The sequence below is a fragment of the Armigeres subalbatus genome, chromosome 2 (genome assembly GCF_024139115.2).
Source record: "Armigeres subalbatus isolate Guangzhou_Male chromosome 2, GZ_Asu_2, whole genome shotgun sequence".
NCBI lineage: Eukaryota > Metazoa > Arthropoda > Insecta > Diptera > Culicidae > Armigeres > Armigeres subalbatus.
In genome coordinates, this window is record NC_085140.1 from 252,862,284 (window position 1) to 252,881,789 (window position 19,506).

The following is a 19,506-nucleotide window of genomic DNA, read 5'->3' on the forward strand; positions in this document are numbered from 1 at the left end:
ATGATCCATCTACATGAAAGGCGACTATGTGCAGTTATGGAACGTACACACAGTTTGACCAACATTGACTCCACCTCGTGTTTATTCAAACATCCATCAAGTTTTACCAACAGCGGCACGAACAATCAATTTATTAGACCAACAACTTCACACACTGTCAAACAAAGCAGAAACCAAAGCCTTTTCTTGGGGGCGGAGTCAATGTTCGTCAAACTGCTTGACTGGTGTACGCTGCATTAGAGTGTAAAAACTTCTGATCGATGACTATTAAAAAATCCGACTACAAAGTGATGTCGCAGATCATTCCCCGTTACCTGTCACCCGTCGTGAATGAGTCCGCGATAAAAGTGCCTTTGTTGACGGTCGCCTTTGTGAAGTTTGTATGGACATTGGTATGAGAAAACGTATATTTTTGCATATTTACTTCTAGAGGTTTCAGTTCATCGTAAACCAAGTGGGACATTGCGTTAAAGTATAACCCAAAGGATGTCGAAAAACTTTGCTGAAGAACGTTCGTAGTTGGAACGTTCACGAAAACAATCATAACGCTTCGAAAATTGGTTGTTCAAACTAGCAAACCTTATAACCAGAGACCGGCGGAGTGAAAAACGGTCGAAATGGCAACATATGAAAATGCATGAAATCGTGCTGCCAAATAATATTGGCAGCACTAGAACTTTTTGCTTGCTTCTTATTGAAGCAAAATGTAAACAAGTCCAATTGGAACCGCTTTTGACGGTTCCACTGGAAACAAGATGGCGTCTTCGCCGATCTCTTATTCTAGTATTTAGAGTTCGAATATGCAAAAAATCGTTTATTCTGCCAGTATTTCCGAACTATACGTGGAAAACTAATTTAACAGAGTGTTATCTTAACACTATAGATCTTATAGGGCTGGGAAGCTAATTGGAGTTATTCGGAATCATTTCTCAATTTAAAAATTCAGACAAGGAGGAAGAAGGGTTTTGCCCTCTAACAACTATAGGCTGCCTGGTAGTGCTGGCAGAAATAATGAATATTGAAACAATCCAAATATGCATATGCAAAGCGCTATAACCATATCTATAATCCATATTCGAAGCGTTATTTTTGTATACGTATCAGCAACGTACCTTCTTCAGCAAAGTCATTCGGCCTCTTTCAGACTATATGCAAACGTATTGAGTGATGTGATTGGCGTTAAATTGAAGCGAATAGGAGCAAAAATACAAAAAAAGTACGTTTTCTCATAATAATCTCCATATAAATTTAAAACGCGATGCCGAAAGCGAGGACGCAACGATTCGAGCCCATTTTTCCATCAAACATTTTCTAACTAAATTAATGTTTTTGCGTTCATATATTATGAGGCTAACACAATGATATTATTACGCCCAGAGAAATCAATGAAATTCCCAACTCGAACATTTCCTAGAGCGATCCGGGAATTGTGTCCAGCCACCTTCAGTCTTGCTTTGCAGCCCATAACTTGACCGCTAGAAGGTATCATACCCATATCAATTTACAAAAACTTTGAAACATACCCCACATCAGGATGCCAAACGTTTGACGCAAATGGCTTCAACTCGCTGACACTGTTTCATCGCTTTGCAGTTTGGATTTCCCGCTGATGCTCCTTTACCTAGAGAAAAGAGGCATATCACCGTCAAAGCTGTGGGTTTTAAATTCTAGTGTTGTAGAATATTGAATTTAAATAGTGAGAGTTTCAACTGAAACTCTACTTATCGCACTATGTGCTTCGTTATGATAGTGACATGTACTATATAAATTGAAGCATCGTAATGTCAATTAATGTAGACAAACCTTACGTTGGACAATGATGCACCTCAATTGCTGGATACAAGCTTATAAGCGTCAGTCATCTCGACACACCGTCTGCCCCCAGCTCATGTTTATTCAGTGTTACAGAACAATTTCACCATTCATTTTCTACTCGAAATCCGCAATGGGAGATACACATACAATGTGTCATAGTTATAAGATGATAGTTGCGGTCAACTGGTAACAACAGTAGCAATAAGCGTCTGGCCTTCTCTCCGTCTAGAACCTCTTCGTTTCCTCTGGTCCCAGACTATTCTACACTTCGCCAGAGTAAGTCACAGCTGGATAATTGTCTGAGATGTCGACAATATCTCGCGATTTTCCGGCCGGATGCATACGATTACGGCTCGCTGAGTCAAGTCGCAGCTTAACCCGAGCTGTGACTTTGCATGACTTCTGAGGAACATTGATTATTATATGGTCGAGCACCTGTTGGAGCAAGGCGGCAATCGCAATGTGTCAGCTTATTATCGCTTTGATTGGGGATTTCATTCGGTTGTATTATATTAGGATGGTAGCATAAACCAATCGAACAGATATGTCTGGATGCGGAATGAGTCAGTTGTTTACATTTTCGGAGTGCTTTGGGGCTCTTGTCATGAACATCGTTTTGACATGCGTGTGACTATGATTGACTTATGAAAGGGGAACAGCAAACTTCCTGCGGTTAGTAGAGGAAATTCCAGATTTTTCGTTAACCGGTTTATCGTTCGACGTCATTTATTTACTTCTTTTCATGTTTCTTTATTTGGCTTCAGGACAAGTAGGTCATAAGTGGGAAGGATCAATTTATCTTCTTGATTTTGAAGGCATGTCCCATATAAATATTGGCACAGTGTTTTGCGAATCATGTTGCTTGGCTTACAGCAATCATTAACTTTTAGGAAAAAGCGAATAATGAAATGTGAATAGCATGCATTTCTTGTTTGATGAAATCTTTTCATCTATTTTTCTTCTTTCGTGGCTTTTTATTCCTACCGGCACCGGATTGGTAATTCAACGACTCTGTTGACAAATTTTGTGGCTTCTATTTTTAATTTTTTGAACCAAAAGAACAAGTAACTAAATACCTATATACTTTTTAGCCTACCCTACTATTATAGCTATAATAGCTATCATATATGTTTAGTCAAGATGGAATAGACAAGCTAGTTGCGTACTAAAAACCAAGTCATAGGATTGAATTATAGAGGTCGTGGACCAAATAAATCTTCTATCTTTATATTCTAGGGGCCGTCTGCAGTCATGATGAGTAACGCTCAAGCAAGATCACGCTAATCACGCTTGGTTAGAATATTAGCCCGTAGGCGTTGCATGAAATTGTAAGGTTGAACAACAGTAAGATGCGCGACCACAATGCAAGATCATGCTCAAGGTGATTGGGTTCGATTCACAGTTCGGTCAAGGTAGTTTCCGGGCTAGTTAAATAACAATTTGATTTTTGATATGGAGTTGACATAATATGTAAACATTGTTGATACGATTCCCTAAATAGACTTTGTGTTACGCTGCTAAAATCAACGAAAGTGGTGTTTTACGAATCTAAAGCTATGTGTGAAAATCAGATCATCATTCAATCAACTCTCGAATCAGGCACATGGTAGCAATTAGAATCTTTGTTGTTTACAATAGATGAATCAGGTGACTAATTGGTCTTAATTTTCATTCAACGCTGAAATTGTGACAATATCTTTGTTTAAAGAATCATTGATGATCAACTGTCTGCACGTAGCAAGGTTTCAATCAGCAGATTTGGTGCAGGTCATGTCTAAAAACATTGTCAAATAATCTGGAGTTTATATTGGCATCAACGCCTAGTTCGAAGTCAGTCTTAGAATACTTTCAGTTGATGCCAGTTTAACTTTCAAAAGCAATAAGTAGTGGTTCGTTGTTGATAGATTTTGATTTTTGATTAGACCATAGACATTTGTTACGAAATTGAGATATAAGTTTAGTGGAATATTCGTGTTTAGTTTTTTTTTAGTATTAAAGTGTCGCGTGTGAAATGATACAGAGATATTGAATCAAACCAAGGAAGCCAATCGCAGCCTTCTTTAGATAGTTGCTCACAGAACGGTTAGTTATGTAATGTGTATGTTTAAGAACGTATGCATCGAAATCATAAGATGGCCGCCCCAATTACCTTGAATTACGGTTTGGCGGCAGATTCTTATACGAGGTGTGCGACGCTAGGCATAATGGATTTTCAGCATAAATTTACCTTCTTGATGTCAGGCTTTTATTTGGCACTTTTTATGTCTGACTTCCATTATGTCTAATGTGCCTTATTTCTATTGTCCATTGCGCCTAACGTACTTATGTCTAATGTTGAAAAAAAAAACAGGAATCGAACACGACCAGGAATAATGCAAAAAATCATCCAATCAATTGTGAAATTCTTTTGTAGATCAAGTGACATACATTTTTTCATAGTAATACCCATATATTTTGTAGTTGCTTCTCCGTGACTGACCCTAACGATCGTAATTGCACAGGGAACTAATGGATAGCCATGGAATTAACTCTCCAACCTCGATGTGTCCGAGAGCTTTAGTATTTTTTTAATGGACAATAACGCCACTGGCCATAATAATGCACTCACCCGTCACTCACCCGGTCACTGCCATTCGAGAATACCTCTACGGTATTTTATTGTAATCTAAGAGCTTAAGTTCTATGGCGGAAGCTCTTCTTGGTTAACAACGGATTGCCAATGCTGTACGAAATGAAAATATGGTAATAATAGTTCGATGCAGGAATGAGCTTTCGTTGATTTAGAATTCTAATAGTTACTGCTGGAATAGTCAAGTAGTGATAGCGATAGAAGATGGAAACGGTGTGAAGTCCATTTCTAGTTCTAGCGTGGCTAGAACTTGAGAAATATATGGAAAGATACATAGTAGAAGAATGTAATGGGCCTGGGATTGAACCCATGACCTCCTGCGTATGAAGCAGAAGCGGTACCCATATGACCATCAAGCCAGTTTGTAAATCACGTGACAAACAATTGTTGAAAAACATCCCAATTAACAATTATGCTTTTATAATGCTCTCGTAGGCAGCGATTTACTCCTCAAGTATGGTATAAAACTTCAATAAGTCCATCGATGCTGCCAGGGATTATGATCTGTTTTTTGTAGTGTCTTGAGTAACTATCATTTGTGATGTAATAAATATAAGTCCCTTAAACTTGCTTTTCTAGGGTTCTATTTGTTCCAAATATTTACTTTCGTAGTACTGTAACTGCTCGTCCACGTCCAGCGCAGGGTCAGTGTTGTAGAATATTATCTGCATGTCATTTGGTTAATTTGTTGTTGTGTTAACTTTTTCCTAATTCATTATATGTTTTTTTAATGACGCGATAATGTTCAAGTTCAAGTAGTTTTTGTAGTTGAGTACATTGTTATAAATATAGAAATTCATGCCACGATGTCAATTTTTGGGTTCGTCCTGGGCAGGAATGGCCCAAGGGAGCAGGCCAATTTGGCCAAACTTGTTCTATAGGACTTGGGTCGGGTGGTGTTGTACACGTGTGTTTTGTTGAAAGCACTGTCACCTTTCTGGAGGCCTGGCGGAATTCCGGAGAAGCGGGTGTGCCGTCCTACACTGTATTTACCTAGATTGCGTCTGAGACCAATCAACACGACCAATTTAAATGTTCTTCCTATTGAATGTCCAACTTTACAATCACTATTATTGATAGTGATATTCCTTTGATTTTGAAGTGATGTCACACATTTCGAAAGTGCCTTATGGAACGTACACACGGTCAAGCAGTTTGACCAACATTGACTCCACCTCTCGTTTATTCAAACATCCATCAAGTTTTACCAACAGCGGCACGAACTATCAGTTTATTCGACCAACAATATCACACACGAACGACCGAAGCGCCAACTTGAGCACCAACCATCAAAAAATATATGGGGGTTTGTGCAACTTCACTACAAATGCTCAAACATGTTCGGCAAACTTTGACTCCACCTCCGACAACTTAAACCAAAATCAAACCGTTTTATTTTTTTCTAACCGAGCAGCCAACTGTTAAATGGTTGTTCGAACAACTTCACACACGTTCAAACAAAGCAGCAACCGTAGCGTTTTCTTGGGGGCGGAGTCAATGTTCGTCAAACTGCTTGACTGGTGTGTACGTTGCATTAAATATAGACCATTCCAAAACATCAACACTATTGATCAAAGCGCTTCTCTTTGGGAGTTGAAATGGTTGGCACTTTGATCAGCACCAATAATGTCTTCACTGAATTTGGAAGTGATACGTTGTTGAATTCAGAGATGAAAGGTTATTGATTTGATAGATGATCAATATTGATATAGTTCTAAAAATAGATGACAGTTTGTATCAACTGTCCTGCTTTCTGCACAAGTGTGAGATGGAGTCATGGTAAGATGCAGGACTTTTAAGCGATGGCACGTTATTCAAATCTGGGCTGCGGAGATTCATTTTATTAGTTTTACAATCAAAATATTGTGCACGTCAAATGGAAGTGAGGGTCTATGAATTTGAAAAGGTCAGCCCTAGAAGGACTAACCTACAATGTACAACGCGTCTCCACGCACTGTACATACCAGAATGCTGATAAGCCGACACGTGGTGCGTTGTTCCCAAAGAGCTGCCAGCCATCGTTGCTTCATGAGATTTCCGGCAACGAAATATCACCACTCTTTGAATTGTAAATATTGTCAATACGATTGAGATTTTCTGTTTAAATGGCATCAGCTAGCTTTATTGTTTAACTGTTACATGAGGTAAAAATACCCATGAAAATCGTTACATTAGACATTCAAGCAGTCTTTGCTTAGCTAGGGCATATTGTCCATCTTTCCCCTACCAAAAAGTTTGTCTCTCATTTTTGTACACATAAACACACAAACTTAGGGGAGACTGGGTAGACTTGATCCCCTTTTCTGATTTCCGATGTATCACAGCCAAAAATAAATAAACATACGCGATTTCCACACAGACTTTATAAAAAATGTAGTATTTAACTTTACTGATGTATGACAGTCCTTAAATTATTGTTGTTATTGATACACAATCGATTTTTTGGAGTGCTGTCAAAAATCGACTTTTTAAAATATTTGGGGGAAATTGATCCCTCTCCAAGAACTTGCTTTGATAAAATTAGAAAGGTGCCCTCAGATTTTTTAAAAATATTTTTCCTTCAAAATACGCGGAATTTTTGAATTTCTGTGCGTATACGTGAACGATTTTTGTTATTGAATTCGACAACACATGCAATTTTAAAATTTGGGGAGACTTGATCCCCTTAAATAACTCAATAAATAACTCTTCCTGACAACCCTTCATCAAATCTGTCAAATCTCCAAAAAATAAGAAGCCTGAGAACAGATTTATATTTTTTTGAATTTTTTCGCCAAATTTTTGTATGGATGACTAATGGGGGATCAAGTGTCCCCATATTGAGGTAATAACTTCAAATCCAAATATCCTAAAACTTTGATGGAGTGTTGACATTTTCATCAGCATATTTATGGCTTTGTGCTGTGAAAAAACGAAAGCATTTGGTCATTGTTATGAAAAGTTGTTCAAATTTTGCGTGGCCAATAAAAAAATCTTTAGGAAGGTCAAAATATACATACCGCCCTGCAGAATAAATAAGGTTTTCAATGCAAAAAATAACTCACCACATAAAGGTTATTTGTCTAGAAGATCTATACTAAAAAATACGCTAGAACAAAAATACTTTAGTCTTCGATAAAACAGGGGGTGATCAAGTCTCTCCGGGGATCAAGTCTACCCACCTTCCCCTATACAGACATCACGTCAGTTGGTCGAGCGGAGTCGAAATCAAAACACAATCTTTTCGATGAAACGGTTTTTCGTACAATTTGCATGGAATTTTTAAAGTTTGACCATCTTCTTGAATTTTTGACTAACAAAGTTGGCATTTGTACGACCGCGCATCACTCAAGAACATACAGCCCAATTTTTGCTAATTGCAAATTTGCAAATTTTTATCATCTGTATATGTAACACGAAGTTTTCATTGTCATACGATAATGGAAAGATCGATGTGTACAAAACCCTTTTGTTTACCTAGTTAATAGGATAAATGTTGGGATAAATCTGTAAAATAATTTCAAAATTATTCTGAAGAACCTATTGGCTTTCGTGATAAATTGTGTACGCATAATAATGTTCAAGAAAAAAGATCAATTTTGGGAGAGACAAAGTTCGCTGGGTCAGCTTTTGCTTAATATAAGAGAAAGTCAAAAACAATGTTTTGTCCATTGTCCGATCTGGCCAAATTTCCACAGGAAATTATAGGCTTTTTAGTCGTTTGAGCACACATAGTGTAAGGTTACGGATGGTATTCCCGGCACATGCTCATAAACCATAAATAGAAGCATTATTTTGACAAAACTGCTCCGTAATCGTGTGAGCTTACTCGAGAATTTACGGCGCAGCGAGTTTAAATTGCACTTCAAGATGTAATTGCGGCCGTGCCGTGGGTGTGCCGAAGTGCAATAGCTTTCTATTACCGATACCCTCTTTAGCATTATGGTAATGATGATCTTATAAAATACCTACTCTCAAAATTAAACACAATTTTAGTAGAAACGCTGATTGGGCAATTTATGTTAGTGCTGTTTTAGATTTCAATAAACCACTATAAGAATAAGATGTAGATTTAATCAAGTATTGGGATTAAATAAATCTTATCGAGCTCAGTGATCGCAAGCGCAATGCCATGTCGGATGACGCCAAAATGCTTGCATAGATAAATAGCGTACATTCAGAATCATTACCCCCAATATTATCAGTCTTGCGCCAATAAAGATGTCTGCATCATTGTCTCTACCGCATAAATTATATGAAATCCACAATTGACCTTTAGACCAGGAAGAAAAAAAAAACGGAATCATCGTTGTAAAGGCTACCTCTGATTATAAACTCTTATAATGTCTAATATGGTTTACCTTATCGGAGGGACAGCCAATTTGGTCTACATGACGTCAATTAAAGTAACATCTTCAACTGCACCTGCCTCAATTGACCATTGGCTGTTGAGAATTTATAGACAGTGAATTTATTCGTTATTTAGATTTAGTTTTGGTTGTGTGATTAATTTGCAACATCTGGAAGCAATGTTGCTTCCTTATTAATGCTAGCCCTGCCCACACAGCATGGCAGGTATATTCAATTCATGACGGAGAAGGTAAGTTCGGAATTATTCTTTTATTCGACTATTTTGTACATAGAGTAACAATGTGCTTGCTACACAATATACATACTCATGCATTTGGATTTGGTTGACTCCGAATGTTCTCAATTCTTTAATATGGAAGCAAACCTGGAACACTGATCTAAGATGGATGCAATGCCAACAAAGAAAGGACGGAAGGGATGATAAACAATAAATCTTCAAAGCCTATAGGCTACTAGTAGAAAAAGCTTCAAGCAAGCAATCTGTTTTTGTGGTCTTTGCAAACTTCTGATTTTTCAGCACGATTATATGTATTTTATTAAAAGTGAAGGCGATATAATTGCCCATGCAAAAATTTCCATAAAGAATTTGGGAAAACGAAGTCATCCGATCTCAAAATGGTTTTGATCTGTACATATTTATCATGTTGAGAGCTCCTTGTATTAGCTGAACTAATGATCACTTGAATGACTGTTCAAAACCGAGGGTACACTCTATCGACAATTGTGGAGCATTCGCAATTATAAAACAATTTTGGCGCGAAAAAAAATCGCAAATATTTTTTATAGCCATGCATATTGTCCATGGTATTATCGATTGCTCTTATTAACGTTTTATATTTTTAGTAAGAAGAGTATTTTAGTACCAACATTAGAAGTAGAATTTAACTTTTAAAAAATACTTGAATTAAGAAAATGTTGTTTACAATTTCCGCCATCTTGGATGCAATGTTAATCAAAATTTAAGTTCAATCAAAAGTTCATAATGAATGTATTTAGGTTAAAACATCTAAAATGGGTTTTATGGACGGATGTGAATCTTACAAAGGTTGACAAATGTACCATAGCGGTAGGGGAAGTGCTCTTGAGTAAAATTGAATATGGCAATATTTTCTATTAGAGTATTCAAATAGTGGAAAAGTCTGCTATCTTATACAGTACACATGTCCTTCCATTTAGCACTTGAAATTTGTGTGAAATATTAATTCTTCGTTTTGGTTGAAACGAGGTTGTCGTTTTGGATTAGAGGGACACGTGTTGGTACCAATGAGTATACAACTGAATCTCCAATCTTACTGGATATACACACAAACCATCCAGTTGGCATTCTCTATCCCGCGTGTATGGAAAACTTCTTCAAATTTGAGTCATCTATGCTCAGTATGTTTTCGATATCTAATGAGCGATAAGTGTTAATATGAAATCATAATAAAACCAACTTTGACGAACACCGTCCGCCGTGTACCTCTTCTACCGTTGAGGTCATCCACAATTGATCATCATCGTTGGTATCCAATTAGATGTGCGAATTAGATAAGTACGGTGAGAAATATGGGACTAAGAATTGTCTATACGAAGTTGATCAGCTTAAGGTCACTCCTGACGGAATCCAAGTTTCAAAGTGCTCGCGTTTTCGGGGGCACACCACTCGATACGGAGGCGGCGCACAACTGTCATTTTTGTTGATTTAGTTTTGCTGCGTCGCAGCATGCGTGAAAAAATAAAAATGACAGTTGTGCGTTGCTTCCGTATCGAGTGGTGTGCCCCCGAAAACGCGAGCACTTTGAAACTTGGATTCCGTCAGGAGTGACCTTAAGAAGGATATCTAACAAGGTAGCTTCGTTTCACCAATTTTGTTTTTGTCTTGCCGGTTCCCTGTTTTGGGCATTTGATTTAGCTTTAAACTGAAATCCTGAGCACTTAACACACTTTTTTCCGTTTACCTAATTAAACTTCGTACTAAAATTTCTGTAATGATTCGGCATAAAAAAATTCCACCCTAATGGATAAACATATTACAAAATCTCAGCTACTGTAAAAATCTCAGTATTAAAATTAGAGGAAGATCTATTTGGACTATTTCCGTTTCAAACAATTGTTACTCGGATGCATTCTAACCGAATTACTTGGTTTTAGTTCACCTGGGTTATATCTATAAGTGTTTGTATATGAAATAAGTAATAAAGAAAAGAAGGGCCCGGCCAAGTAGATCTTCTAACTGTTGAAATTATTCTATTAGCACTCACCTCTAATCGTTCGGATGACAAACGCTACTGCAATTGTACCCTTATTTGCTGTCACGTTTCCACTCCACAATTGCACTGTTTTAAAAAGCAATTTGCTGCACAAATATTTCGTTTCACACCGTATACTCTTTCACTATGTGGCTTTATCAGCCACTATTATTGGTTACCTATGTGTACAAATGATGTTTTCCACTTTGCGAGCTTGCTATCTGCTGGTACAAATTACAGATCACTCCGGCATCCCATTGATAACAGTCGATGTTTCGAAAATGTTCCTCGGTGAAAACTGTGTTTTTCTGCCAACGATAAAATTACACTACACCGACGCACAATTTCGATTGATAACGTTCAGTCCAGCGACGGTGATGACATTCGGCCAAATCTATAACCCTTCTCTCGGAGATTTTTGTTTTATTATCGTCGTTCTATCGGATAGGTGGACGGAAGACACTTATCACTGCCTCAGTGTCGGGCTACATACGGACTCGCACTATTCGTACCGGAACGACACTTTAACGCTTTTATATGGGGAGGACGATCGAGCGAGGCATAACTGACGGAGCGTTGTAGTGAGACAGGTTGTGTCATAATGAGAATGTGCAGCAATCTTATATTCGTACATTAGTCTGTTTTCAAAGAAAATAGAGTTAATCATTCTAAATCTAAAGCTAAGTTAGATTAAATGAATACATGCATTCCTGTTGTTTAAATCACGAAGCTCTAACTAGATCCCCTACTCGCTGGGGATTGCCGTCTTGCTGTTTGGTGTACATTCAACACTTCCCCAGATATAAACTGCGAGATTTATAAGTCAAGTTACCAGTTAGTAGCACGACGATACTCTATACCTTAGCACAGATATTAAGGTCGCGACCCACAGTTGGAAACCTATGCTATACATATTTTGAAATAATTACGTCAGCGTGTATGTAATTAAGAGTGGCGACAATTCATCTGTCATTCCCATACAAAATCGTGTTCCAAACGAGCAGGATACCTGGCAAATGCGGCACATGTTGCCACTCTTAATTACATACACTCTGAATTACCGACGTCGGGGGTGACAATGGGTCTGAAGGGTGAGAATGGGTCAGCGCCCTCACCGACTGTCTGGAGGTCGGATAACAAAATCGTTCAAAAAGGTCTCTTATAATTAAGTTTTCTTGACCTCATGTACATTAAATCTATCCTACAAGCATTCAGCATTCTATATAGTTGAAACAGTGACCCATTGTCACCCCCGACGACGACGGTACGTTAATAAGTCCGGCGGGTTTCAATAAGTCAATAAGTCCGGCAGGTGTCAAACTGCGCATAATTTGTATCATACGTGAGTTTTGAGATTTCGACCTTTTCTTAACACTGAGTATATTTATGTTTGATTTGTTCTCCAGACAGAGAGACTTCATGCGATAAATCGGTTCATTTATAGCATTGTTTTGCATCCTTTCATTTATACGTTATTGCAGGGAAATTCTAAATCTTTCATCATTCCAATGTGTTTGCTTTTTACTTGTTCTTTATGATTAAAACAAGTTAATCCATGATCTAATTAAATCTCCAAGTTGTGCACACATGTTGTACCACCGGTAATTGAAATTATTTGCATTTATCTTTCTGATTCATAACATGTTTGTTGTTTGCAAGCTTTTTTCTTTTTAACAAAATAATAGAGGAATTCATTGACCTGTTTCAAAATTATATATATGTGAACAAGTGAAAACCTGTTGTAAGCCTCATCACGTTGACCGAAGTTAATGGTCGATAACCGAGAGTGACCGCCCGGACCACAAGTGCAAAGTAAAAGAGCCGTAAAATTGAGTTTTGGAACCTAAATAAAACGCTTTGCATCCAGTGGACCTATGGGGTCAGCTTTGAGAATCTTTGCGATCGACCCCGGATTTCAAGCTTCGGATGGCTACTTCGATTGTGGAAGTGCAGTGCATGGAACTCCGGAGTTGACGCAGGTAAAGCTTATTTTTGTTTATATCTTTATTTAATAGACTTGCATAATCGAAGTAAGTCGCGCTCAAGTGATGTTGATTTTTTTCCGCGTCAAAAATTTTCTCATCGTCAAATTTTCAATTTCGGCTCATGTCTTACTTTAAGTGCAATCAGAACAAAATTCACTTAACATCCTGAATGGAACGTTCGTCAACTCTACCAAAACTAACTGGGAAAGCCGAGAAGAAGTCAGCGTAGTCTCGTCTTAGAAGAACGTCATCAAAAGCATCCGGATACCGATACGTCGTCGAAGGCCATGCGCAAACTATATCTTCGAATGGATTGCAGCTGAAGCTTGCGGTCTTCCATAGTACAACAAACGCTGAACAATTTCTTCCCACGGAATGCAAACAGCTGTCCCTCTTTTGTTGCTAGTTCCGTTTCCGAGGATACTACAACTTTCACAAAGCTCCAAGTAGAACCGTAGAACCGCAAGCAAGTGTCGACAAACTTACAATCAACCAAATTTAATTGGAGTCATGAACCGGATAGCATGGGCAGCAAGTCAATTGAGTTAATAGGAGGATTCAAAAATTTAATTTATCAATTTTCTGCCAAAAAGAAGCACATTCCAAGATGTGTTCCCTAAATTTGAAGGAAGGATATCGCTCATCCAGGACAAACGGACAAATTTGGTGAGAGAATTCCATTGTATACATTTACCAATTTTTATTTAAACTATATGATTATATAATTCAAAAAAACATCAGGGCACACGATTGAAGCGATTTGGATAGGAAGAGCGGGTTCGCCAACTTCCTATTGTTAACATTTTGTGGATAAAGGGTGGGCTCTTCTCCCCATCTATCGGGTCAATCTGGAAAATAAGGGCTTGATTATATTATTGTATTTACGAACTTTTTTCTGGAAGGAGATTCTCTATTCATTCCGTGGATTCGCATAATTGTATATGTTTATGCTCTTCATATAGGAGTTTGATGCAATACAAACAATAGTTTAATCATGATCAAATCATTTCTCAGATATGGCCAGTGCTATCGGCAGGTGCCTTGCTACAATAGATGGTAGTATCTTCATCATCATCATCATCTTTATTTAATAGACTTGCAGTCTTTGGCTAGCTAGTCTCTTCCCGCGGGTAATGATACTAGCGCCTATGTCGAGATTTTGGATGGTCGGGCGTCGAAGCTTGAAGAATTTGTTCGTAATGCTCGAACCGACGTATCAGCTGATCAGTTGCAATTCTGAGCTCAATCGAGCAATCAGAATCTATTTTCAGATCGAATGAGTGATGAATGTGTATTTTCCTATATATTTTGGCTGAAATCTCCATACAAACTACAAATCAAAAGCGCCAGCTTACGTAACAAGCGATTGAGAGATTGATTTTCTTATCAAAAGACACAATCCTGGGGGTGCCTCATGTAATTTGACACGTTTTTTTTCCTGGGCCAGTCTATTCACCACTCGTCGGCCATCTTGTTCCGTTCATCCCACCAGGCCACGACAAGCCCTGGTAGAAATAGCCCGTGTCCAAGTGTGTCATCAGAAGATGGCCACTCACACCACACACCAAACAAAACCCTTGTGAATTAATAAAAGCAGTGTATGAAATAGAAAAACAGTGCTTAAACATTGATCCCTGATCAGTACAACAGTGATGAGTCGGCCCTGGGAAAAGAGGTTATTGTTACCCGCCCCAGACGACTTCCGTGCCAGTAGAGACCAGAAGTCAGAGGTACCCCGGTGGCGAAGCCCTTCTGGCCACGTCACCTTAAAGAGTAGTATTGTTTTATACCTACCTGGGTACCTGGTTGGCTACCCGAGCAAAGTCTGAAAACATAATGAGAGCATATAGAAAACATATTTTGATATTGAAGCTGTGGGGTTTGAGTAAGTTACCATCAGCGTGTGATTATACATTAACACCTCAGCGTGTCGATCAGTGCGCAGCAAGCCATGACTCGGCCTCTTCTGGTCAGACCTCCGTGGCGTGTACACGCACCCACGGAGAGCTGCTGTCATAACAGTTCGCTCCGGCCATTTGGGGCCACACATTTTGGCGATCCTGCCAGGTTATTTGTTGGACGCTTATTTCAAAAGGTGAGTTGAATTCAATTTGTTTATGTGCTAATGCGTTAAAATATTTGATGATTAAAAAAACACAAGGCAATTGGTTTGTATTGCTACAAAGCGCGTCTGGAAGAGCGCAGCAAAATGGATTGTTGTTTGGAAAATCACAAAGCGCGTCTGGAAGACCGCTGGAAAATGGATTGTGGTTTGGAAAATCACAAAGCGCGTCTGGAAGACCGCTGGAAAATGGATTGTGGTTTAGAAAATCACAAGGCGTGTCTGGAAGACCGCTGGAAAATGGATAGTGTTTTGGAAAATCACAAAGCGCGTCTGGACGACCGCTGGAAAATGGATTATGGTTTGGAAAATCACAAAGCACTGGAGATCGCTGGAAAATGGATTGTGGTTTGCAATACCACAAGGCGCGTCTAGGAGACTGCCTAGAAAACGGTTGAAAATCTAGAAAATCCCAAGGTGGGTCATGATCCCATGGAAGCATTGATTTTGTTTGAAATGTACAACTTGGCGACTTTGGTGTACATGAGACTAACGAAATCGGAGAGATATGGAAATGTATCGTATGCTACAAAGTTGTTTGAAAGGCTTAATATATTATCTCGAAGTTTATTTTGGAGTTCATTGACTCAAAAACGTTGCCAGCATTCACAAAGCCATAAGTTTGGAGTTAGCTAATAGTTCTGGCTAACATAAGTCTAAAATTTAAGTATATACTTATACTATCTCATATGATATCTCTGCGAAATTTTAGATAAATATCATATCCTAGCCCAAATGTTCCCTAACTATTTGTACATGCGACCCACCAGCAGAATCGCATATTGCTTGCGACCCTCCCACATTGGCTTTTAGAATTTGGATAAAAATGAGTTCGCGTTAGATTGTACAAACCATTATGAATTGCTTCATATCCCACCATTATATTACTTTGAATGGATTAGAAATAATTTGAAATTCGAACTGATTTAGATAGGATTTGGATTAGATTTTGGTTGGAATTGGACTTGATTGGAATGGATTTGAATTGGATTTGGATTGGATTTGAATTAGATTTGGATTAGGATTGCATTTGATTGCATTTGGATTTGGAACGGATTTAGATTTGGATTTGGAACGGCATTTGGATCGGATTTGGATTAGATTTTGATTGTATTGGATTTGGAATGGATGTGGATCGAATTTGGATTAGATTTTGACTGGATTTGGATTGGATTTAGATTGGATAATTATCGTATGAGAATGATTCAATCTCTGATCACAACCCTGGCTGATAGAGTACCGCTGCATCCGACGCAAACTGGAGCAGAGACTAAGCACTAAGTCAGTCTCAAAGCTCGGTGCATCATTACAGAAAAGCCCATCGTAAAAGCTGGGCTGTCAACGGCGTTTGGTGGTCAGGTCATCCTATGGAGGAAATCAGAGTTGATGCGATGCAACACGACGCGACAAAGAAGTTTGACAGTTTATTGATAACAATTATAATTATTATTATTCCTTCAAATGAGTTGCGTCGGACTTTGCGTTTACTCCGGCAGACACCTAGGAATCAGCAAAAACGAGCCGAAGAAAGTTTACCAAAACTGGCAACAATAGACGTAAGCGAAAAGCTGTTGTCAAACGCCCCCAAGCTTTCGAGAGAAAACGCGCATGTAACTTAGCAGAAATGAACTGCATCAGCTAAAAGCCCTCTAAGTTGCAATAACTTGACGTCTATGCTAAAATTCAAGTGAAATAAAATCGCATAGAAAAATCAATTCGTGTATAAAAAAAAAACGCGTATAACAAACGACTTCAGTGTACATCGGGTATAAAGCGTTGACTCTTTCTTGATCGAATGGTCCAAGAAAATTGAAAATCCATCGAAAACGGCTAAGATATTGACGATCAAAGTCTATCATATTTTCATGACGTTTTTCGAGTTTTTACAATCGTAAAGTGTACCCCAATATAAAAAAGTCAGACGTAGCTCTACGCTTAAGCTTGAGCTTGATTGACTGCTCGTAGTTGCTACTCCATTATGACCAGATCAGCTGTTCTTGCACAGGGAACCAACATATGTTTGCTAGCACACATCTTCAATGTACAAGTACTGGTGATCTCATTTGTTAGGAAACGAGCGCTATAGTTCATTTCCAATTCTAGCAGATTACTGTTAGAATACTCAAGTTGAAGGTATAGGAATAGTAATGAAAACGGTATGGAAGTCCATTTCCAGTTCTAGCGATTGCTAGAACATGAGAAATATAGAGAAAGATACAAAGTAGGAGAATTGGACGGACCTGGGATTGAACCCACGACCTCCTGCGTATGAGGCAGAAGCAGTAGCCATATGACTACCAAGCCCGATCTAAAAAAAGTCAGACGTAGCTACGTCAAAAAAAAAACATCATTGCATTCTATGCTAGAGGATTTTTTTTTCCTTTTTTAATGAGAGAAGAAGGGAAATGTGGGGTTTGAGTAAGTTACCATCAGCGTGTGATTATACATCAACACCTCAGCGTGTCGATCAGTGCGCAGCAAGCCATGACTCGGCCTCTTCTGGTCAGACCTCCGTGGCGTGCACACGCACCCACGGAGAGCTGCTGTCATAACAGTTCGCTCCGGCCATTTGGGGCCACACAGATATCAAATCGAAATCATAATTTGTTTTCAAATATGAATCATCATAACTGATTACATATTTTGATCTCATTTTGCTGTTGATTTCTAAATTGTATGATCTGACATCAAACTGTGTACTTATTTTGTTATCGGAACGAATATCAAAATTAGTTTTCGATTTGCTCTCATCGACAGCAGGAATAGTTTTCGATTTGATGTCACAGTAAGATTTTTCTGCTGTAGATTTTGATCTTTTAACCGTTAAAACGACCAAAAGGATATCAACCTGAGTTATCAAAATTAGACGATTTCACAACAACAAAATTAGTTATCAATTTGCTCTCAAGCTTTGCTCGGGTACAGAGTCGATACACCTATGTCTGGTGTATTGTAGAGCTCCATAATCTTCGGTCTTGGGCGATGTTCCTCCAGTTTCCCTGAACGTTCAGGGTCCCCAGGTCCAATTCCACCGCGAGCAGCCAACGTGTTCGTGGCCTTCCACGAAGTCGCCGGCCCCTATCTGGTTCTCTGTTGAATATTGTTTTCGCTATTCTTTATTCCGACAGTGACCTGCCCACTGCCGTATTTTATACGATTCACAATATTTTCTTCTTTGTATACTTGATACAGCTCATGATTCATACTCATGAAAACCCCGAAAGCTCTCCGGTCCGCCTCTTTTAATTTCCATGCTTCATGTCCATAAAGGGCCGCTGGTAGAATCAGAGTTTTGTATAGAGCAAATTTCGTTTCCGTCTGCATGTTGCGGGACCTAAGCTGGTTACGAAATCCGCAAAAGGCCGTATTCGCAGCAGCAATACGTCTTTCCACTTCACGGGAAACGTCATTGTCACATGTCACAAGCGTTCCAAGGTAAACAAGTTCTTCAACAAGTTCAAACACATCCCCATCAAGCATTACCTCTACACCAACACCACTAGGTCTTCCTCTATCTCTATCTGCCACCATGTACTGTGTCTTGGTAGAGTTAATGGTTAAGCATATCCTCGCCGTCACCCTCTTCAGTGGGACAAAAGCGTCCACTACTGCTCTGCGATCGATTCCAATAAGGTCGATGTCGTCCTCAAAGCCCAGGAGCATATGCGACCGTGTGATGATAGTGCCGTTTCTCTGCACGGCAGATCTTCTAATGGCGCCTTCGAGTGCAATGTTGAACAATAAATTCGAAAGTGCATCACCCTGCTTCAATCCGTCTATGTTCACAAACGAGGTTGGCACTTCGTCTGCAATCCGAATTATTCTTATTATAGTATATATATATATATATATATATATATATATATATATATATATATATATATATATATATATATATATATTATTATTATTATTAGTATATATATATTCGAATTATATAGTATTACTTGATTTCGAGCCATCCAGCGTTGCACGTATCAGTCTAATCAGTTTCGCCGGAAAACCATGTTCGGACATTATCTGCCACAGCTCATTTCTTTTCACTGAATCGTACGCTGCTTTGAAGTCAATGAACAGATGGTGAGTCTGCAGGAGGACTCCTCAAGCGGTCTCAGTCTGTTAAACAGAATACGCGACAGGATTTTGTATGCCGTTTTCATAAGGGTGATCCTTCTGTAATTGGCACACTCTGTGCCCTTTCTTATATATTGGGCATATGAGGCCATCCAACCAGCCGGCAGGCATCCTCCCATATTTTCTGGATAATGTGGTGGATTGATTGATGCAGCTGCTCACTTCCGTGTTTGAGAAGCTCAACCGGGATCTCGTCCTTCCCAGCAGCTTTACTGTTTTTCAGCTCGTTTAGAGCCTTCC

The 19,506-nt window shown here is 38.8% G+C and overlaps 1 protein-coding gene across 1 annotated transcript in view; it reads right to left on the reverse strand.

Annotated features, from left to right (window-relative positions):
* Positions 1-11,540, reverse strand: part of LOC134212078 (aquaporin AQPAe.a) — a 75,043-nt gene extending 63,503 nt beyond the window's left edge. The window contains exon 1 of the mRNA XM_062689591.1: positions 11,038-11,540. The gene's annotated coding sequence lies outside the window, so the exon portion shown is untranslated. The remainder of the gene's footprint in view (positions 1-11,037) is intronic.
* Positions 11,541-19,506: the final 7,966 nt, after the last annotated feature.